General features: G+C 39.7%; 1 long non-coding RNA gene across 1 annotated transcript in view; it reads right to left on the reverse strand.

Moving 5' to 3' along the window:
• Positions 1-448: 448 nt before the first annotated feature.
• LOC123789004 (uncharacterized) overlaps positions 449-21,932 on the reverse strand; it is a 117,034-nt gene continuing 95,550 nt past the window's right edge. The window contains exons 7-9 of the long non-coding RNA XR_015723878.1: positions 19,314-21,928; positions 18,307-18,432; positions 449-2,729 (exon numbers count right to left, since the gene is read on the reverse strand). This is a non-coding gene — a long non-coding RNA (uncharacterized LOC123789004). The remainder of the gene's footprint in view (positions 2,730-18,306; positions 18,433-19,313; positions 21,929-21,932) is intronic.

The raw sequence follows: 21,932 nt of genomic DNA on the forward strand, positions 1-21,932 counted from the left end.
TATAATTATAGAAGGAAGGAAATTTGTCCTTGACATAAGCTTCGTGTTAGGCATAGAGAGGGAGAGAGGGCACTCCTTTTGAATGTGTTGCTTGAGGCAGGCACTTCACAAGTAGGAAAACTCACCAAATATTTGCTTATTGATTAAAACTCAAAATTTAAATTCCTGCCACTCTATAGAGCCTAAAACTCAAAATATCCTAATTACAATTTTCAGGTCACTGAAAAATATTTACGTTGCAAATAACCTTGTAGTCGCATGGCACAGAAGCTATTCTACCCAATTACTATCATCGGAATTTTTCCATGGCCCTCGGCATGCTTGCCTCTTCCTATACATCACAGCAACTAAATAATAAACCTGTTCCTTGCAGGTTATCAGAGAAGTGCTGGCTATGCGCAAGAGCAAGAGAGAAAGATAAGATGGTGATGGTGGTTATTAATAATAATTATTTATACAGTGCTGACAGAGGTCTCATTGATGGAGAAGCGACAGAGTCTCGGAGACAAACTCTTCTCTGCCTTGAGGACTAAATCCTAAGAGAAAAGCAATTAGGGTGTAAATGAAGCCTTGTCAAGCTAAGGTTGCAGCTTATAATTTCAAAAGTTCTTTGGCATAAGTTTTATTCTAAAAAGTTGTCGGGAGTATATTCTCTACTGGTGACAAATGGCCTTCCGATATTACACAAGTTTAGGTACAATACAGTATATCCTCTTTTTTCCCTTTACCTCAATTTTGTTAAGGCAACAACTTAAAATCTGAATAACTATACTAAATCATACAACTGTTTTGACGAGAATGTTAAAGACGTAGTTTGATTATAATTTTTCTTTATGTTTATCTGTAATGAGGGTGGGTTTCATTAAACACAGTTAACAAGACCAAGATAAATGCTAGACCCAAGTGGGCTGGAAATAGTATTCCAGCATGTTTGCCATTAGTAATATCTACCCCAATGATGGAGGACAGGAAATTTAGAAGCTATGACCTTCCAGAGCCCTTGGGGACAATAGTACTCATTGTACTATTAAGTACAGGGACCTGCGCACTTAGTTTTCTTAGGAAATACTACTTAGGTCTAAATTATTGCCCAGTTTAATAACTCCTGAATAAACAATTTTTATAGCCATTTTAGGACTTGGGGATTTGCAGTAGGATGGAGGCAATAGAAAAGCAGGCAGCCATAAGTTGCAATCCTGGTTCATTCTCCCAGAGTAGATTGGAAATGAGCAGAGAGGACTTTAAATAATACTGTCGAGTTAGAGAAGCTCTCGTCTCTCACACCGAAACTGAGATCCTATTCTGTGGTTGGTCTTTCAGGCTTCTTGGTCCAAATATATTTTTATTGTGTCCTAATTTTTATTATTATGGTAAAATATGCATAACAAATTTTACCATCTTAACTGTTCTTGAGTATACAGTTCCATGGTATTAAATACATGCATAATGTTGTACAAATATCATCACCATCTGTTTCCAGAACTCTTTTCATCTTGTAAACTGTAACTCTGTACCCATTAAACACTAACTCCTCATTCCTCCCTCCCCTCGGCCCCTGGCAACCACTATTCTATTTTCCGTACCTGTGATTTTGACTACTCTAAGTACCTCATGTAGGTGGATCTTGTAATATTTGTCCTTTCGTGACTGGCTTATTTCACCTAACATAACTTCCTCCAAGTTCATCCATGTTGTAGCAAATGTCAGAATTTCCTTTGTTTTTTTAGACTGAATAATATTCCATTGTATGTATATACCACCTTTTGCTTGTCCATTCATCCATCAATGAGCACTTGAGGTGTTTCCATGTTTTAGCTATCGTGAATAATGTTGCTATGAACATAGGTGAAAAAATATCTTTTCAAAACCTTTTAGTTCTCTTGGGTATATACTCAGAAGTGAAATTGTTGAATAATATGGCAGTTCTATTTTTACATTTTTGAGGAACTGCTGGACAATTTTCCACAACAACAGTACCATTTTACATTCCCACCAACAGTGCACAAGTGACCTTTTCTCCATATCCTTCCCTGTGGTTGTTATTTCTCAAATTTTATTTTTTATGGTTAGAGAAGTTTTTTTGTCTTAAGAAAGTATCCTGCCTATACATGCTTTATAAAGACAGTCAATGTCTTTTCCCCCAAAACATACATACATACAGACAGACAGACATACCATTATTTATTTATTTATTTACTTATTTATTTAAGTTTCAGGAGTAGAATTTAGTGATTCATCACTTACGTATAACACCCAATGCTCATCACAAGTGCCTTCCTTTATACCGATCACCCATTTAGAACATCCCCCACCCTCCCCAAAACTTTCAAATCTTGCTATTGATACTTAAGTTTTTAACATATTTTGTGTTCAGACTTTGAATGATCTGAAATAACAATCCAAATTCTCCACATGGATAACCAAGTTTTCCAGCTATACTTACTGAAATATCTTTCCTTCCCCCACTGATTTACATGCTACTCCTATATCAAAGTTTCATGTATACACATCTGGTTCTGTTAAAAACTGGTCAGTTTCTTGACCCCTTCACTGGTTTTTTACCATCTTAATTACTATAGTGTTATAATAAATCTTTGTATCTATCATGAGAAGTCCTTCTTCTTCTTCCTCTTCCTCTAGGAATTAGACACAGAATGCTGATCCGTCAAACGATCACTTCCCTGAGGGCTAGGCACAGTGCTAATGAATCCAGGGTTGTGTGGTCAGACCTGTAAAGAGACAAAGTATTCTAGGATCACAATCTCTGCATCCAGACACTTGTCTTTCTAATGTCTGTCAGCTCTCATATGAGGTGAAGAGACCGGCAACTTCACTAAAACCTATCTTCATTATTAAAAGTATTATATGGCACTGTGAGCAGTGATGTCTCTGGGCTAGATATTAGTGCATTATCACAGCACAACGTGATGTTTTGAGCAGTTATTGGTTACTGAGTGTGGGGCAAGGCCTGGCCGAAGACCCTCCGGATGTTCCCCCAGGCACAACTTCTTAGTGAATGCTAGAAGTCTCTAAGAAAATTTGATTGACTGTCAGTGCATGAAGAATCAATGTAAGGGGAATCATTTTTAAGAACAAAAATATAAAATTTTTCTCCCTTACAGTTTAGAAATGTATTTTAGAACCCTAAAAAGAAAAAGAAGAGTGAAAATGTTCATTTTCCCAGAGTACGATTTCTTTCAAGCATTGAGCCCATAGACCTGCAACGATTTACAACTGAACTAACATCTTTAATGTGTGAACTTGAGGCATCTGAAGACACAACACATGCCCCAGATAAATGCCCTCAGAGACAAGCATGTCATTTGGAAGACTTTCCCCATGAATAACATTACTGACACATGCTTTGACAAAGTCTGTCAGATGTTTTCATTTTCAAGTAAAAGAGAAAACCATCTGGTACCCAGAGTAAAGAGTCTCAGGTCACTAAAAGAGAAACCCAGTATTTTATTCCAATTGAAACTTGGGCAAATTCAAATAAAAAAGGTAAATTTTTGATTACTAGTGTAATTTTCCACCCAAGTTATCAGATTTTTGATGGAGAGAAATGTTTTCTAAGACACGAAATTCTCTATTGATCTGGGGTAACTTAAAACAGACACCTATTTCCAGTGGTCTATTAAGTAGGTAACACAGAAACCTGCCTTCATCTGGAGGCTGACTGTTAAAGTGAATGTGTACATTTACACATTCATTGATGCATTCAAAAACTAAGGGCCAGGTATAGGGTTAAGCGTTAGCGACAAAAAGGTCTTGGTTCTTCCCTCAAAGATCTTACAAGACAGCAGGGAAATACACAAAGAGATCATTAAAAGCAATGTTGAAAGAGATAGTAAAGGTCTACACAGAGGAGAATAAAGGGAAGGAACACCTCACCTAGCTAAGTGTCCAAAAATGGCCTCTGGGACCAAGAATACAGATTCACTCCACACAATTACTTTAATAAGTTAGACAATTTTTATAACAACCCTTGAAAAGTTCTGCCACTTTCCAGATGATTTTTTGCTTCTCTCTTAATATTTTTTTCATCTAAAAACACATTAAATAAATGTGCTTTAAGAAGCAATAGTTTAAAATGATAATTCAGGGGCGCCTGGGTGGCACAGCGGTTAAGCGTCTGCCTTCGGCTCAGGGCGTGATCCCGGCGTTATGGGATCGAGCCCCACGTCAGGCTCCTCCGCTGTGAGCCTGCTTCGTCCTCTCCCACTCCCCCTGCTTGTGTTCCCTCTCTCGCTGGCTGTCTCTATCTCTGTGGAATAAATAAATAAAATCTTTAAAAAAAAATAAAATAAAATAAAATAAAATAAAATGATAATTCAGGCAAAGACACACATGTTTACTTAGCAAGCAAGTCTGTGATCAAAGACTGTCGTATAGAACAAATTTGAATAGTGTGCCATATTTAGATAAACTCAAAACCCTTCTCTTTGGGTATGTAAGTAAAGTGAGTCATATGAAAAGTTCAGATTTTCTGTGACATTTCATAGAAAATGTGCACATGTGCTTTTTCCTAGACTTCAAAGCACTCTGTGTTTAGCCTTTACTTTGCCCTAAAAGGCATTTTCTGCACTACAACTTTGCTTTTCACTGCGATTTGAGTGCAAGATAACAATGAGCCTCCTTAAGTTTGAAAATTTGATGAGCAGAACAGTACAGAAGAATCTACAAAGAACGATTCATACCCTTCTATCCCCAAGACTCACCATCATGTCAGTCCATATAGTAAATTTTTAGTACATTTCATTTTATATACAATCTACATATCTTTATTACAAACTTATGTTTTGCTTATATAAACTTGCTTTTGTTCTGTTATCAACAAATGTTTCTATCTGTGAAAATTGTTTGGATATCTTATGCCAAAATGGAATACATCGTGATCTTTCTCATTCAACTGAAGGTTTTTATGTTGTTGTTGTTGTTGTTTTTAATTTAAGAACCTTTCACTTAGTAGCATGGTTGTCAGGAAAAAATTAACGTTGCTCAGTGAAGGATAAGTGTACAAGTCTAAGTTAGATCTTAGAATATTCTTTCAAGTAAGCCAGGAAAATAGAGAACTCAAATGTGTATGAAGAAGTAAAGGAGTGGGAGGAAACTTAAGGAAGTCAGATCAGTTCAGGTACAAATATAAAGAATGAATTTTTTTAAAAAAGAAAAAGGAAAATTTGATCATTTTTCCTGAAGGTATAATTTCAGAGTTTCAAGTAATGAATACCATTGAAAACCAACTTTCCAAAGATAATTTTTAAAAGCAATATGGTAAATGACTGCATTGTGAAGTTTAAAAAAAATATATATATATACACATAAAGGATGAAAAGCAGAGGGAGAAGACTGTCCTAATGTCCAAATGTTACATAAGTTGGTATTCATGCTCCGCATAACGTTTCCAGGAACAGAAGCAGACACAGATTCTACTTTTAGGCTGATATCTCAAACAGCTTAGTTGGAAGTGAAGATGATTTGCTCTAGGTAAACATTAGTTGGCTCAAAAAGTAGTTATAAAAATTATGAAGTCACTGATGCTGAACATGCATATGAATAGTTTGAATAAAACTATTTTAAGAAAATGTGAGTTACTTTTTCCACTCAAGATGGTAAGCTTCTCCAGATTAGGTATCGGGCCAAACTTTACAAGCACATTAAAGCAATTAGTAATTGTTGAAATAAATTGCTTTGGCAGATAAAGACATCATGAACTCAAAGCAGAAGAACAGAGTGGACTTGGTGACCTTCTTTTTGCTATCATGTATGAAGTGGTAACTGACATGCCATCAGTAGGGTCTGACGTCCAGTTAAGTTCCTGTTTGTAGGATGGTTGGCAGGGCTGAAGAGAAAAGAGCTGCCTGGCCCATGTTGGACTTCAACCCATGATCTGGGCCTTTATAACACAGTGGTCCAACCAATTGAGCTCACACAGCCATATGCCCATCTTTACATTTGGCAGGAGAAACACCACCATGAGGTGCCTTTGTTTTTGTGCAATCACGGTGAATAGGCCATTCCTTCCAACAGTGAAGAATTTTCCTATCAGATTTTCCACACTTTTTGCAAACAATAAAAGCTAATTACTAGTTGCAATAATAAGAATACCAGCTGAAGTCTCAGCACTCAAACCGTGTTTCTATATTTTGGTGAGAATACCACCATTTTGATGCCCATGTGAAAGAATCTTAGCAAAACCCATGGTTTGTCATCTTTGAAAGAGATTAAAGATACTATGAACCTACTCCAAAGTTAAAGAATTGCTACCTTTTCATTTAGGCTTTGCTTCAAAGTGAAGAAAGGGGCCAGAAAGTTATTAATAGCAAAAGAAACTGAAGTTTGTTTAACATACTCACATACTTGACTCGCTCATCTTTCCTTCTTTTCATTAGAATAACTTCTCTGGCTGTGTTTTTCAAGAGAAAAAAACTTCGAAATAACATTATTACCCAGTTCCATGAACTGGGCTTCTTGGAATCCAATGTTGGAAACGACCTTAAAAATAATCATGTCCCACTTCATGGTGAGAACCCTGAGGTTCAGGGTTTCAAAAATAATAAGTGGCAGAGCCACTCTGAGAAATATCTAGTATCAGGGAGCCTGGGTGGCTCAGTCAGTTAAGTATCTGCCTTCAGCTCAGGTCATGATCCCAGGGTCCTGGGATCGAGCCCCACCTCGGCTTCCCACTCACCAGGGAGTCTGCTTGTCTCCCTCTCTCTGCCCTTCACCCCTTCTTGTGCTCTCTCTCTCTCAAAAATTAATAGTCTTTTAAAAAAAAGAAATATCTAATATCAGTCACATTATATAAAGACAATAAATTAAACAACTTTAAACACAGTTCTATCTTTGGAATTGGAGTAGGTAATTAAAGACAAGAATTTCCCAACAAGTTCTATTTTTACATTTTAATTACTTTATTTCACTTTCAGGCACTAAATATTTACTGATTAGTTAGTATATGCTAGGCTACTGGCTGAATACCGGGATAGTTACAATAAAAAGACATTTTAGGACAGCTATTTTGGCTTCATGTAGGAACACTGAAAGCAAACTCAGAGTGTAAAAGTACTCTGTGCGTGATAGGAATCCCTGACACCCATCCTGTCCTGGAGCCATACTTCCCCTCTGAGACTCTAGTGGGTGAGAAAGCTATGGGATGAACTGACTACCATCAATGGGGTCAGGTCAGACTGTAGTAAAGAAACAGTATTTTCTAGACATTATAAAATTGGTCATATGTAAATGTCAGGTACTGGCACAAAAATAAATTAAATTCTATTTTTGTCCTAAAACCAGCGTTTACTATTAAGATTCTTGAAAAGGCTTCTTTACAGTATTCCCTCCATCAAAAATTATGAACAATGTGAGAGTTTTACACTCCACGTGGGTGATGAGTTAGCCTGCCATGGTTTCATGGATTATGGCAGACGATGTAAGCTATGGGGTCAGAAACCAAGTCATTTATTTCTCACAACACAGAAAACAACACGCAAGTATCCCTCTGTCAGTTCCCCTTACTTCCAAGTTCCACAGGGCCACTGAGATTCCTGCATAGCAGGGGGTTGCCATTAGAGGAGAGGAAAACCTAACCCTAGGGAAAATGAAATCTTCTGTAACAGACAGTGGGCCTGCTTGGTTTTGCTCTGGAGAGAGACACTATCTCTCTTCCACGACTATTCACTATAAAAACATCGTTGAAAAAATAGTTGAGCGTGAAGGCAGTGCCTGCGCTTGCAGGATGTGCATGAATGCGAGTAACCCTGGGACACAGCCATGCGAAGTTCCCCATCTCCCGTCTCTGCTTTCTCCAATGCATCGTGCGTAATACCTCCAGAGTCACATTCTTTTAGCACAACTGTGATTCTGTCTCTTTGTTAATAGCTCTCAATGCATTCCTATCCTGTACGTTATCAGATCAAACCCTCCTAGCCTGACAGGGTAACCTTGGCCCTGCCCTCCCCTGCAGCCTTACCGCCCATGGTTGACACTTAGCTCCTTTCACCTTTCTCCAAAAACAAGCCTCCTTCCGCAGCTCCACGCCTCATTCTGCTGGGGCTCTCGCCTCATTCTGCTGGGGCTCTCTCCTCAGTCTGAAGGTAGTTCTCTTCCTCTGTGTCTGCTCTGTGTCCTGGTTGGTCTTCATACTCACAGCTGCTCCGTGAGGCTTTTCCTAGGTAGCATCCATTACTCTGCTCCTCTCTGTCCCCGTGCTGCTACCCCCTTGCATCTTTATCACGGATCTTACTTCAGTGGGTTGGGAATTATTATTCCTTCTGAATGTGGTCTCTGCCTTGCCATATTGCCATTACCCCGACAGGAAGGCACTGTTCTTTCCTTTTCTTGTCCTTACAGCATGAAACATGGTGTCTGGCATATAGTAAATCCTGTTTTATCTGTCCCCGTGCTGCTACCCCCTTGCATCTTTATCACGGATCTTACTTCAGTGGGTTGGGAATTATTATTCCTTCTGAATGTGGTCTCTGCCTTGCCATATTGCCATTACCCCGACAGGAAGGCACTGTTCTTTCCTTTTCTTGTCCTTACAGCATGAAACATGGTGTCTGGCATATAGTAAATCCTGTTTTATCCTGTTAATTGGATTGAATTTTATGCCACCATGTCCCCAAATCCAAAAAGGTAGATGGGCAGAGGTAAGTGGCTTTCTCCTTACTCTGCATCCTCTAATGAGAAGACTCTCCACAATAGTCTTCCACATCACTTGCTTGTGCCATCTTATTTTTTCTTTGCTCTTTACTGCTTTGCCTCTACTCTCTTCCTTTCCTCTGACCCTTTTCTCCTTGAACCCAAGAGATGCTCATTAGGATTAGTGGCAGAACAAGAGTTATCCTGCTTTCTTTTCCCCTCATGGAAGCCCCCCTTCGAGTAACTACATCCTTGTCAGCCTGGTCCCATCCCCAGTCTTCTGTGCCCAACAACAGTTTGAGATGTGTGTTCATGTCCCCCTCAGCAGGCCGGGCAGGATGGGAGAGATGCTGGTCCCACTTCAGGTGCACAGTTTTGCTCTCAGGCACAGGTTCTCAGGACTTAGTGTGGCTCTGGGGCAGCTTCGGCAAGTCCTCGAGTAAGTTGCCTCTGTTCTCAAAGACAAGAGTGACCTGCACCTCTCCACCTGGCCTCCCTTCCAGGTGTCATCACCACTGACAGGTTCCAGGTGTCCTCACCTGGACAGTCTTCTAGGTGTCCCTACAGGGAGCCCTGTAAGGATGTCTGGTCTGTAGCAGACTTGGACAGTTATGTCTACCATAGTCTCCACCCACTGGCTGTTATCTGACCCCAGTGAGAATGTCTGCTCAAGGGCTGTGTCCTTGCACGTGTTTTATTGTTTTATTTTTACTCCACATCTGGTTAGGCACATTTCTTCTCATTAATTATTACCTATTTTTATCACTCTTCTCCTGGTTTAGTCTAATTTTTGCAGATACTGTGTGTGAATCCAACAGTACCTGCCTCCAGCAAGTGTGCCTTACAGCCACTGACATGCACGGGGTAAGAAGAACATCCTGGGACGAGAGCTGGAACCTCAGTGACTAAGCTTCAGAAATATTCTGTGAAAATAGTGGGATGTTGGGATCAAATCAAAGGAGGAGACACAGTCACAAGCCCTACAGTTTCCCAGTCAGGTCTCCCTGGGGAAAGATGGAAACATAGTATATTCGTCTTTTTTCTTATTTATATTAACATAACTTTCTTATCTTCAAATGGGGACTGAAGGAACTAGAGGGAGTAAGTGAGGAGTCGGTGGTGCAGGCAGGAGGAACTAGGAGCCTTTCACGTCACCTTAACCCCAGTGAGCTTGGCCTAAAGCAGAAGCAGAACCTGCTGGAACCCTGTTCTACTAACTAGAGTTAGCTCACAGCTAATTGACAGCTTATTTTTATCCATTCAAGCAACTCAGGAGATCCCCAGAGCAAATTACCCCAGCAGAAATTTAATCATGTGAGTTTTGAAGGCAGCTTAGGGGAGCTTCTGGCACACAGCTCCTCTCTGGCTTTCCAGGATGATTCAGCACCTCTGTGAGGATATTTGTGCAGCCGAATCCCAGGTCTCTTGCTCTACACACTGCCCTGACTTGACTGCTTCTGAGCAGGAAGTGTTACCTGGGTGCATGCGTCCAGCTCTCTGTGATTCTTAGCCAGGCCATATTAAATCTTCTATTTTATTTTTTTTCAAGATTTATTTATTTATTTGTCAGAGAGAGTGAGAGCGAGCACAAGCAGGGGGAGTGGCAGGCAGAGGGAGAAGCAGACTCCCTGCTGAGTTAGGAGCCCCACGTGGAACTCAATCCCAGGACCTCAGGATCATGACAAGAGCTAAAGGCAGACACTGAACCGACTGAGTCACCAAGGCATCCCAGGCCATATTACATCTTTTAAAAAGATGTTTTGGAAGAAGAGTCTGCAGAGGGACAGTATACACATAATCAGAAAGTCTTTTTATGTTAACCTACTTCCAGGATAAATATTAATAAATCAATCCATGTACCTTCAAGGCCTGGACCTGCAGGAATAGTAACTCATGAGTAGTTCTTCCTAGATTTCTGCTCTCATGAGAATCAAGGCAAATGGATAGAATTCCTATTACTTTCTTTAAGTTTTATTTTTTTTAGATTGTGCTTCATTTCTTCTCAAAAACCTAGGTGTATAAATCCTCAGATAATGGGAATCTTCCAGAACAGAGACTTCCTAGTATCAGAGAACCCACTTTACTTCCTGATCTCCCTTGAAGGTGCCTGAAATTAGCAAAATAGTTGTGTGGAATTGTTTTATTCATTTACCAATGTGGGAAGTAGAATGTTATAATGGGCAGACGTGAAGCCCTCTAGAGCAAAAAGATTTATATATACAGTTACTTGTTATATCTATGCCCAAAGCTCACAAAATCACAAATACACATTTATAGCTGTCCTTACAGCTCAATGCCAAGGAAAAATACAGGGGAAATAATCTAAGGACAAAAGAGAAAAGAGTGTTTGCTCCATGCAAAGCTATTTCTTCTCTTCCTTCTACCGCTGCATTCCATAGTAGCATGAGTGAGTTCACGGTCTTGGACTGAACTCAACTACATCAGCCCTTACCTCCTCGAATAGTTGGAATATGGTGACTGAAAAAAAATCTAAGCAGCATCTCTCAAAGGACATACATTCTTCACCTTGGCTTGGATAGCCTCCAAGTCCCTCCTTCTTAAGCTGAGAATCTGTCATTTTACATTCTATCATCCTTGTCCGAAAGGTTTATCAAATCTTCTCCCTACCCCTCATGCCTCTAGGTTGATTCCTACCTATATTCAATTCCACTTTTACCAACCATAGACTGTCATCACCATTTATGTTTGTCTGACTCCTCCCCTCCCCAGAGAAACTAGAGTAGAAAGCTGGGCAGTCCTAGGAGGGGTATGGGAGAATGGAAGCCTTATACACTGGTTGTTACAGAGTAAATTAGAATTAACTCTCAGAGAAACCATCAGCAATATGCATCAAAAGTTTTATGATCAGACCAGCAATTTCATTTATCGTTATCAACAGTAGGAAATAAAAAACAATATGCCCAAAGACAGGTCAATAAATGTAGACTCAGGAAGCAGGAGATGAGTTAATATGAGTGAGACTTTTGTTTTTCTGTTAAAAAAAGTAATGGAATACTTCTATGTGCGTGTGCATGTGTGTGCAGACAGGGGAGAGTGTCCTCTGGGGGAGAAGGAGAAAAATCAGATCAGTGGTTGAAATAACATTCTGTCTGTCCCTCAGCCAGTTCCATGGATTGCTCGTGGGCCTCTAGAAGAGTAGTTGCACATTGCCTTACTCTATAGAACCGGTGTCACCTCCCTGGCATCTCTGGGCAAGAAGGCAGATATGATCCCTGGGGAAAGATGGCAAGCGTAAGCTGTTAACCACAGCGTTTGCAGCAGCTGAGAGAGGGCTGTAATTCCAGGACAGAGGATTTACCAGGAGAACCAACAGGATCTACTACCCACAACAAAACTGATGTACTTTGCTCGACTTTGAAATGCACAACCTGTGGTTCTTCGTGAGAAAGTATTTCATTAGATGTGAAGTATGACCTGGGCGTCTCTATCTTCTAAAACTCCTGTACGCGGTTCTGAGTACAACCAGCCTAGAAAACCACTGCCCTCAAAACAGAAGCTGAAGGGCTGTTTTCAAGAAATGCCTACAGAGACTCTGGGTATAAGCATTGCTGCCTTAGGACCTAGAAAACAAACTTCAGCTCAAAATGGGAACAGGCACATTCTGTCCTTTCTTTGGCAGAACATTGTCATAGTAGAGTCTGGAAAAACTGCGAAGGACCTCCAGAGGTGCAGTGTGGGCCAGCTGAGAAGGAGCACTCCCAGGAGGTACCAGCATTTACAGCAGCATCAAGATCCCTCATTAAATTTCTGTGGCTGGTAATCCTTTGAAGATGCACAAGGGGCAGGACATATATTGACTTACCCCTGTTTATAAGTAAGACTTCTCCAGGGCCTTCTGGAAATAACTAATGGGACTAAATCATGCAGGAAGGGGCTGTGACACCTCATAATTTGAAAATTAATGTTAGTGCAATTCCATTTTCATTTATGGGCTGAAAAGACTTGAGCCATTTTGGCTGCCACAATACTTAGGATAGCAAAGGCAAAAACAGAAACAAAAATGGCAGTCTCAAGTTCTAAGAGAAAAGTTATATACATAATGCAAGTTTATATGCTGGAATACTGAGCAACCATCAAAAATCATGTTATACAATATGTGCAGTGATATTTAGTGCCCTGGGGAGATGCTCCTGATACGTTGTTAAAGTGTGGAACAACACATGCGATTCTCAGTAACAGGTGTTAAATGTGAATATTTATAATCCTTGGCACAATGAATAAATTTCTTTCCTGGATTTTTCTGCATTTAATATGTATTATTTTAACAATTGAAAAATATGATGAAAAATAAGACAGTAAAACAAAGTCTATAAATTTTCCCATCGGAAGACATTAGCTAGCCATCTATGTTGAATCTTAGCCAGGATGAGTGCAGCCTATCTCGATAATACCACACAAAAATTCAGCTGTTGTACATACATGCAACCTTGCACTACAAAAGAAAAGTAGCTGTCAGGTCCGTGAACACCTTATTAGGCACTCAGGGTCACAACTCACCTTCCTAGGATTGTTTCATGGCACATGGCAGATGAGGGGACTCATCGGAATAAAACTCAGAAAGATGGATAATGTTAATGACTCAGAAGAGACCTAGAGTTTGGAAAGCGAACTAATTCCACGTAACAGCCTTAGATGTGCTCTCTGTGGCAAGGTAGTTATGATAGAAACACGGTTAGATGGTAGGATCTTAGTTTAAGTTGCATAGAACAGATAATACTGACATATCACTCCCCCCAAATAAAAAGAAGATAGTAAAAGTTTCCAGAAAAGAAAACGACAACTAACAATGATTAGGAGTAAGTATAGCATTGGAATTACCACAAACCCTGGCAGCTAGAAGACAATGAAGCAATACTTTCCCTTTAAAGTGCTGAGAGAAAATTATTTTTAGCCTAGAATTATAGAACCACAGGACTATCCATCAAATATGAGGGGAGAATAAAAATATTTTTAAATATGCAAAATTTCAAAAGTTATTTCCCATGCACCATTTCTCAGGAAGTTATTGGAAGATGTGTTTCACTGAAATACAGGAGTAAATCAGGAAAGGGGAAGGCATGAGAGTCAAGAAACTGAGAATCCAATAAAGGAAGAGTCAGAGCAAAGTCTTGAATAGCAGCACAGCCAAATCAACTCTGTGTCACCACACGGAGCAAAGAATTCTGATTAGCAGCATGGCAGAGGCTTCAAGGAACGGATCTCCAGAACAAAAATGCAACTGATAAATGATCTAAGAGGTTGGACTGCATAGAAAACAATTTCAGAGTTCCTTAATGGTGCATAAAGCTTAAATATTCAGAGAACTGAGTAAGTGTAAAAATAAGCCAATTATCTCCAGGAAAAAAAAAAAAAAAAGAAAGCCATTCAGTGAACAAAATATAATCATGGAATGTTATTTTGTTCAAAGTAAATAATATTTATATTGTAATAAGAAACAAAATATGTGGGGGTTTTACCAAAATGATTTTAAAGTACTATGGCAAGGAAAAGACAAAGCAAACGCAAATCCTTGTCTCAAAATAAAAAAAAATCCAATGATACGTCTGAAATTGCTGAATCAACAAATAGCAATAGCTAATGTTAACCACCCTCATAGAGATAAGTATTGGAAGGAACAACTAAAGAATTCAAAGTCTTTGCCTGTGGGGAGTCATTGCATATCTGATGGGGACAGGAGACTGATGCTTTTTATGACTCTTGGCAGTATGTGACTTTTTTTTTAAGATTTTTTTAAAATTTATTTATGTGAGAGAGAGCATGAGGGGGGCGGGTGGGGATGGTCAGAGGGAGAGGGAGAAGTAGGCTCCCCACTGAGCAGGGAGCCTGAGGTGGGACTCCATCCCAGGACTCTGAGATCATGACCTGAGCCAAAGGCAGATGCTTAATCCACTGAGCCATCCAGGGGCCCCAGCACTGTGTGACTTTTTAAGCTGTTTCCCCATAATGTTTTGTTACAAATAAAAATTAATTCAAAAGATTCTTCAGTGTTCACGTCTGTCAAAACTTTAAAGCAACAAATGAATCATATTTACTTTATTTTTCATGTCAGTCCAAACAAAGTTTTATTTCATCCCTGAGGTTTATCCACAGAGTACAGCTACATTCCTACCTCGACAGATTGAGTTCATTCGGTAGGTTGAAAATCGCACCAAGAAACAAAACCAGTGCCAGCATATTATATTTTTAAAAAATAGTTAATTAACTATATGTTAATTATTCTTCAATAAAAAAGAAAAGAATAAAACAATAAAAATAAAAACAACTAATATACTCTATCAATAATATATATGGTGAATTATTCATACCAACGCCTTACAAATGAACTTGGACATTAAAAAAAGTAAAATTCTGGAATTCATTGAGCACATAATTGCAAATAATTTTTAAAAGCTTAGAATCAAAAACATACCCTGGGGCACCTGTGTGACTCGGTCTGTGAAGCGCCCAACTCTTGATTTCCTCTTAGGTCATGATCTCAGGGTTGTGAGATTGAGCCCGGTGTGAAGCCTGCCTAAGATTCTCTCTCTTCCTGTCTCTCTGCCCCATCCCCCACCTCTCCCTCTCTTAAAAAACAAAACAAAACACAAAACAAACAAACAAAACACACTGTAATAAAATTGACATTGTGGAGGGAAATTAACCACTACTATTTTGAAAGATGTTGGTACCTGCCTACCACCTGGAGGATATATAAGCAGCACACGAAGCTGACTTCCTGGGCACCTAAGGCTTTGTAAGCTGACTTTGAACCTAGCTCTACGTTTAAATGCAATTCCTCCATCTTCTTTAATCTTCACCCAAATAACAAATATCTTAGTGTGAGTGGGATTTAGAGGTTTAATATACAAATCAGAAGTAAACCCTGAAGAAAAGCAAAGGAATTCGGAGATTTCTCCCTGCTAGTCCACTCAAAATTAGGGATTTTACCATAAATATGAACAGTATTTTGCCCAGAAATCTGAAGAGAGCTGTATCCCCAAACTATATATACACATATATATTCTAACTTTATAAGAATTCTAAGGACAGTACTGACTACATGGGATTTTTTTGCCAGAAATGCTAGCTTGAGAACACACTTCTTGCACAAGATGCAGCTCTACTTTACAAGGACTTCTTGAAAACATTTTGCTTATTACATTATAGGAACCACCCCACCTGCAGAGTTTTCTGCTCCTGTAATTATTCTGTCAGCACAGAAGCCACTAGATGTCACTTTATTTGGTAGTATGTTAAAAATGGATTGTGAGCACTTAGTTTTTTCTCTTACTGTGTATATCATATATATAAATCATATTAAATTGTGTATATTAATTATATTGTGCATATCACTTATTTTAAAAGTAGCAGTCCTCCTCATATTCAGCTCCCAGAATATGGCATAAAAATTAAGCCAAGTGAAGCAATCTACAGCTTTCGGTTTGGTGTCTCTAGAACTGTGAGAATGTTACATAATTTCTGTCTTCAAGTGAGTTGATGTCTATATTAGTTAGGATTTTGTGTAACTGATTGTGACCAAAAAACATACTAACAGTGGCTTAGACAAGACAGAAATTTAGTTTCCTACGTACAAATGAATTCATTAATAGGCAGCCCAAGGCTAGTCAGGTGGCTCCACAAACCCAGCAGAGACATTGCTCCACCGTTCCTCGGTTGAACAGAATTGCTGTCAGAGCTCCAGCAGCCACATTCATGTTCCAGGCAGTAGGATGGAAGAATAAGGCAAGAAAGGGCAGAGGCACTCTTAGAATCTGCCATGCAAAATTTCTGCTTATGTGACCCCATCTAGTACATAGAAGGCTAGAAAATGGAGTCTTTGTGAAGGTCTGTGCCCAGCCAAAGCCAGGTTCTCTTTTAGGAAAAAGGAGGGAAGAGATAGACCCTGGAGAAGACAATTTGCCATCACTGCCGTATATGCATGCTTAGATGCTTCTCTGAACTGCATTTATGAGACAATAGTAATAGTTGTTCAATGAAAGCTCATATAAATGCCTGCTGCAATGTCACCAGCATATTCGTTAATGAGATTTTCTTCAACGGTGTGTTCCATTCCCTCACCTATCAAATGGTAACTTTATGCTCAAAGTACATTTTCATTGTCAGGTTTCAATTTATTTCCCTGAATTTCATCTTTGACAGACATGGAGAGCCTTGTTTATATGCTTATAGCGCAGTGTTTCAGGATGATATTATAGCTTTGCAGGGATAACAGAAATATTTTATGAAATTTCTCTGCATAAAATACATGGAAGATTTCAGTCTTTTTTTTTTTTGGCTATAAAAGTTGAATTCAAGTACAAATAAATAGCATTATATTTTACATCTCCGAGTGACTTGGCGTGAGTTTCCGCACGTTGCCTGTGGTACATAGTGTGAGCAGCAGGAGCAGAAGGTGGGCATCGGCTGGAGGCACCTGACATTTTAATAAATCCAGTTGCATATGTGCCCTACTGGCTACTTGCTCAAGTGCAAATGTAGCTCACCAGCTATGTGAAGGCTAGATCTTTTAAGAGTTCTAGTACCATACAGGCCTTATAATTCAGTGTGGGCAGGAAAAGCCTTCTTTTTAGTTAGATATGCCCCCAAACTAGTCAGCCTAATAGTACAAGCTAACGCACTGGTGGTTTCCAAGGTGTGGAAATTGTTACATTACCAATTTTAGAAAGTGTCAATTTTTATTAATGTTTTTAAAAGATTTAAAAATAAACTTTTTTAATAGGTAAGTCTGACACATATAGACACTCAAAAGCATCTAAGATTCCAGGAATGCAGCTTAAATAAATAAATGAATGCCATAGTTATAGAAAATAACAACTAAAAAAGAAAAGAAAAGAAAGAAAAAGAAAGAAAGAAAATAAGAACTGTATTAACCTATCAAGGTTTCCCTTTATCTTTTTTCTTTTCTTGCAGTCTCATCTATCCACACAACCCTGAACAACACTGTAACCCTCGTTTTAGCTCTTTCTTCCTTCCTTCTTTTCTTTTTCTTTTCCTTCTAGTGACTGGTAAATCTAAAGCTCAGAGACATGATAGAATGTTCCCAGGGTCACACAGCACAGGTGAGAACACAGCCAAAGAAAGCATAAACACCTGCTTCTCCACCACCTGGTATCATGCCCCCTAAATTATCCTAGCACTTTGCAAACATGCAGTCCTGAGTTTGCCTGTGACAGACATTTATGACTTGCAATAGAAAACTTGTTTTACACTTAACAGAGAAAATCGTGCAGAGCAGGCACCTTGTGAAAAGAGAAGTTCCTTGTTAGTTGAGAGCTGTCTGCCACGCTCCACTCCAGATGAGTGGACTAGGGGAAAAACAACAGAGATCAATGAAAGTAAGCCTCTCACGTGCCTGTGCTGTGATTTTTAAAAGACAAATTAAATGTGTTCTGTTGCTGTTGTCATTGGCGCTGATCTGGGTGTTATCTCTGGGCCTCTCGGAGGCAAGTTGCTGTGCCAGCTCATTAATCCAGACCCGTTCCACTGAATTGAAGCATTGAAGGTCAAAGATGCCTTGGAATGGAGTGTTCTCAAGGAACAACAGGTTGAAAGAAATGTTGTTCACTTTCAGGAACCACAAGGGTGCCCCTATAACCTGGGAGTAAAAGGATGCTAGCTCTTGAAAGCTGAACTACTTACTTTTGGTTTTTTCTTGCTGTCCTGCTCTGCTGACATTTCAAGTTGATGAACGTTGTCTTCAGTGCGTCCTACTTCCTCTAGGATAGTCTAGTTACTTCCCTCCTTCCTTCTTGAAGAGCAGTTGTCCTATGCACAAATAAAACCAGAGGAAAGGTCTTTCTTAGACATAATAACACTCAAGTATGAGTGGTTTAATATTTTATGGCCTTCAGAAATATTATTTCTAAAAGGAGATATATTGGAGAAGAAAAAAAATTCATGTTTACGAAATAGCGACCACGCACTACACATTATCTTACAGAAACACAGCAACCTGTTTGGAGGTGTGATTAGCCCCCTTAGTCCAGAAAATATTGAAATTCAAAAAGGTTACATTTTTATCACACACCTAGTTAGTACCTGTTAGTTGTATGTAAATAAACGAGCCTATATCATGCCTATACCACGGCAATTCAATCTGTCATTAGGGTGAATTGCGTAGGAAAACAATGGTAGCTAAGGGAGATGTAGCCGTGACATCTAAGCCGTTCTTCACCTCTGGCAAAAAAAAAAAAAAAAAAAAAAAATCCTGTTGGCTGCGGATGTCCAATACAATAGCCACTAGCCACAGGTGGCTATCTAAATTTAAATGTAAATTAATCACAATTAAATGCGATGGAAATCTAGTCCATCCATTGCCCTAGGCACTGTTCGAGTGCTCCCCAGCCCCAGGGACTCCACTGTAGATGGCAGAGCGTTTCCATCATCACAGGAAGGTCATTGGACAGAGCTCCTCCAAGCTCTTGTGGATGGGGTGAGAGGAAGTAATGTATGTCCTCACTCCCAAGGTTTAAGATCTGTAGCAATACCAAAATGAAAATAAGGTGTGTGTGTTTGTGTGTATGTGAGTGTGTGCGCGTCTGCCTGTCTGAATTTTTCTCTTGAAAGGAGAGGAGGGTTTAACATAAAGGGAAGAAGGGAAAAGGAAGAACAAGAAGAGTCTTTCAGACGATAATGAAGGCACTTACCACAGACTCTGTTTTGGATGGAGGGGTGATGCAAGACAGAATTGGAGCTTGCAAGGAAATAAGTTCTTGCAAAAGTAAACAAACTGAACAAAGAAAGGCTTAAGAGAGAAACTCCAGGGACTTCCACTTCTGGCCAAGATGAAGTAACAAGGAACTGATTCCCCTTCCTCCTTGAAACAACCAAAACACAAACAAAAACAGACAAAATATATGAAATCACTATTTTCAAGACACTAGACACCAGAAAACAAAAGTCATTATCTCTGACAGATGGAAAGCAGACAAAATAAACCCTACAGTTGCCCCCAGGTTATAGCTTAAAAGAGATTCAAGGTCATGGATGAAGAAAAGGGAACCCAGGCAGAGCCTCACAGAGAAATATGAGTTGAGGAGACAGAGCTGAAGATCCTGGAAGACCAGGGCAGAGAGAACCTGTAAGAGAAAGCTGCCCAGAGAGAGAAATCCACAGAACTGCAGAGTCCACTCCAGATACCAGCAGAGTACACATAAGCACATGCTTATGAGGAAACTTCTCCAAAGTGGGTTATGTCTTTCTCTGGACAGCTGACATGGTGATGGACATGAACAAGGCAGGCATCCAAAGGAGAAGCGACTTTCTCCGAATCTGGTACAACCCTGCTGGGCAGTCTTCACTGAGAGCTCGCTGCCAGCTTGTCTGAAGCACACTGTTAGGACCTCCCCTCTCCCTAATTCTGCCTCCACCTCCTTCCTTCCACGGGTATCGATCCCTAATAAACATATGCACACAAACTTCATCTCAGCCTATTCTTCCAGAGAACCCAGCCTGTGGCAGGTGATGATTCCGGAGGGGCACAGCTAGTTTAAATCTGATTTGAAAAACTGTGTGGATGGTGGTGTAATTTATTGAGATGAGAATTAACTTTGGAAAAAAAAATAGGTTGTGTGTATAAATGTGTGGGGTAGACATGAAGAGTCTGATTAGGTTATGTTTGAGATGCCTATTAAATATCCGAATAGGGATGTGAAGACATTTAGCTATGTGATTCTGGACCTCAAGGGAGAAATCAAAGCCAGAGATAAAAATAGGAATATCATCAGCTTTCAGGAAGAATTTAAAGTCATGGAACTGGACAGAAAGAGTCTCCCAAAGTGCTTGAAAACACACACTAGAGATCCCACAGACATTATAACATATTTAATTTTTTTAAAAGTTCTTGGTTTTATGAATTTTGAGAAAAACTAGGAGATTCACAGTTCATGTTCATTATCAAGGCAAAATTTTTGAAAAGTCCTACAATAAAAAGAACTATTAGCTTTGTTTCACTTGGAATTCTCTCTCTCGCTCTCTGTGTCTAGCTCTCTCCATATACACATATTTTTTGCCATAGGAACTTTTTTGGGAGGAAATCCATTAAAACTTTTTCTCCTGTGTGAAATTTTAATTAGACTGATGAGGGAGCAGAAGGCAAGCTGAGGACAAAGCACAAGCTGACACCCCACAACCCACCCCCACCCCCACTCCCAGGTGGGATCTATGCGGCATTCCTAAGGCACTCCTGGCTGCCCTAAAGCTAAGGGAAGGGAAAAACAAATGGTTAACAGTGGAGATTACAGTCCTGCAGGACATGAGTCTCCCTTTATTTACAAATATCTTAGTGATTTACAAGGAAAAAAAAGTATTCTTATCAATAATCTAACTTCAAGAAGGAAACTCCCAACTGTCTTAATGGGAAGGGAAAAATAACCTTAACTTGACAATAGCAGGGCCTCCAAAATCTTGTAGGTTCTTGTTAGCATACAAAAATTCTTTTGAGGGGCGCCTGGGTGGCACAGCGGTTGGGCGTCTGTCTTCGGCTCAGGGCGTGATCCCGGCGTTATAGGATCGAGCCCCACATCAGGCTCCTCCGCTGTGAGCCTGCTTCTTCCTCTCCCACTCCCCCTGCTTGTGTTCCCTCTCTCGCTGGCTGTCTCTCTCTGTCAAATAAATAAATAAAATCTTTAAAAAAAAAAAAAAAGACTACATTTTAGGGCACCTGGGTGGCTCAGTCGGTTAAGCATCTGCCTTCGGCTCAGGTCATGATCCCACGGTTCTGGGATCGAGTCCTACTGAGAGCCTTCTTTTCTCTCTCCCTCTGCTCCTCCCCCCACTTGTGTGTGTGTGTGCACGTGCGCGCGCGCTCTCTCTCTCTCTCTCTCAAATAAATAAATAAGATCTTTAAAAAACAAAAAAGACTAAAATTTTAAAATTCTACAACATTTGCCTATATCTATATGGACTATGCCTCCTGGTCTGTACTTTTTTAAAACTAAAACTCTATAATTTCCCAACCTTGATATTTACTGATTTTGTTTTTCTTTTTTTCTCTTTCATCATAGCTGAGACTGATCATATGTCTAAAAATGAAAGAGAGAACAAGCCAAAGGGACACATTGAGATTTAGTGGACAGTGCACTGTTTTATCAGTCAAATACCAAGCATCAGCTCTGCCTCTAACAGCTTAGAGATTCTGGCCAAGTCACAAACCTGGACCTCAGTTTACCCAACGTAGAGAGTGGAAGGTGAGCCGATGAACTTCAAAGCTCCTGCTGCTGCTCACTTCGCCGGCACATGCACTAAAAGACTCCTTCTAGCTCTAA

This window comes from Ursus americanus, chromosome 3, assembly GCF_024610735.1.
Source record: "Ursus americanus isolate L20-20 chromosome 3, mUrsAme1.1.p, whole genome shotgun sequence".
NCBI classification, from domain to species: domain Eukaryota; kingdom Metazoa; phylum Chordata; class Mammalia; order Carnivora; family Ursidae; genus Ursus; species Ursus americanus.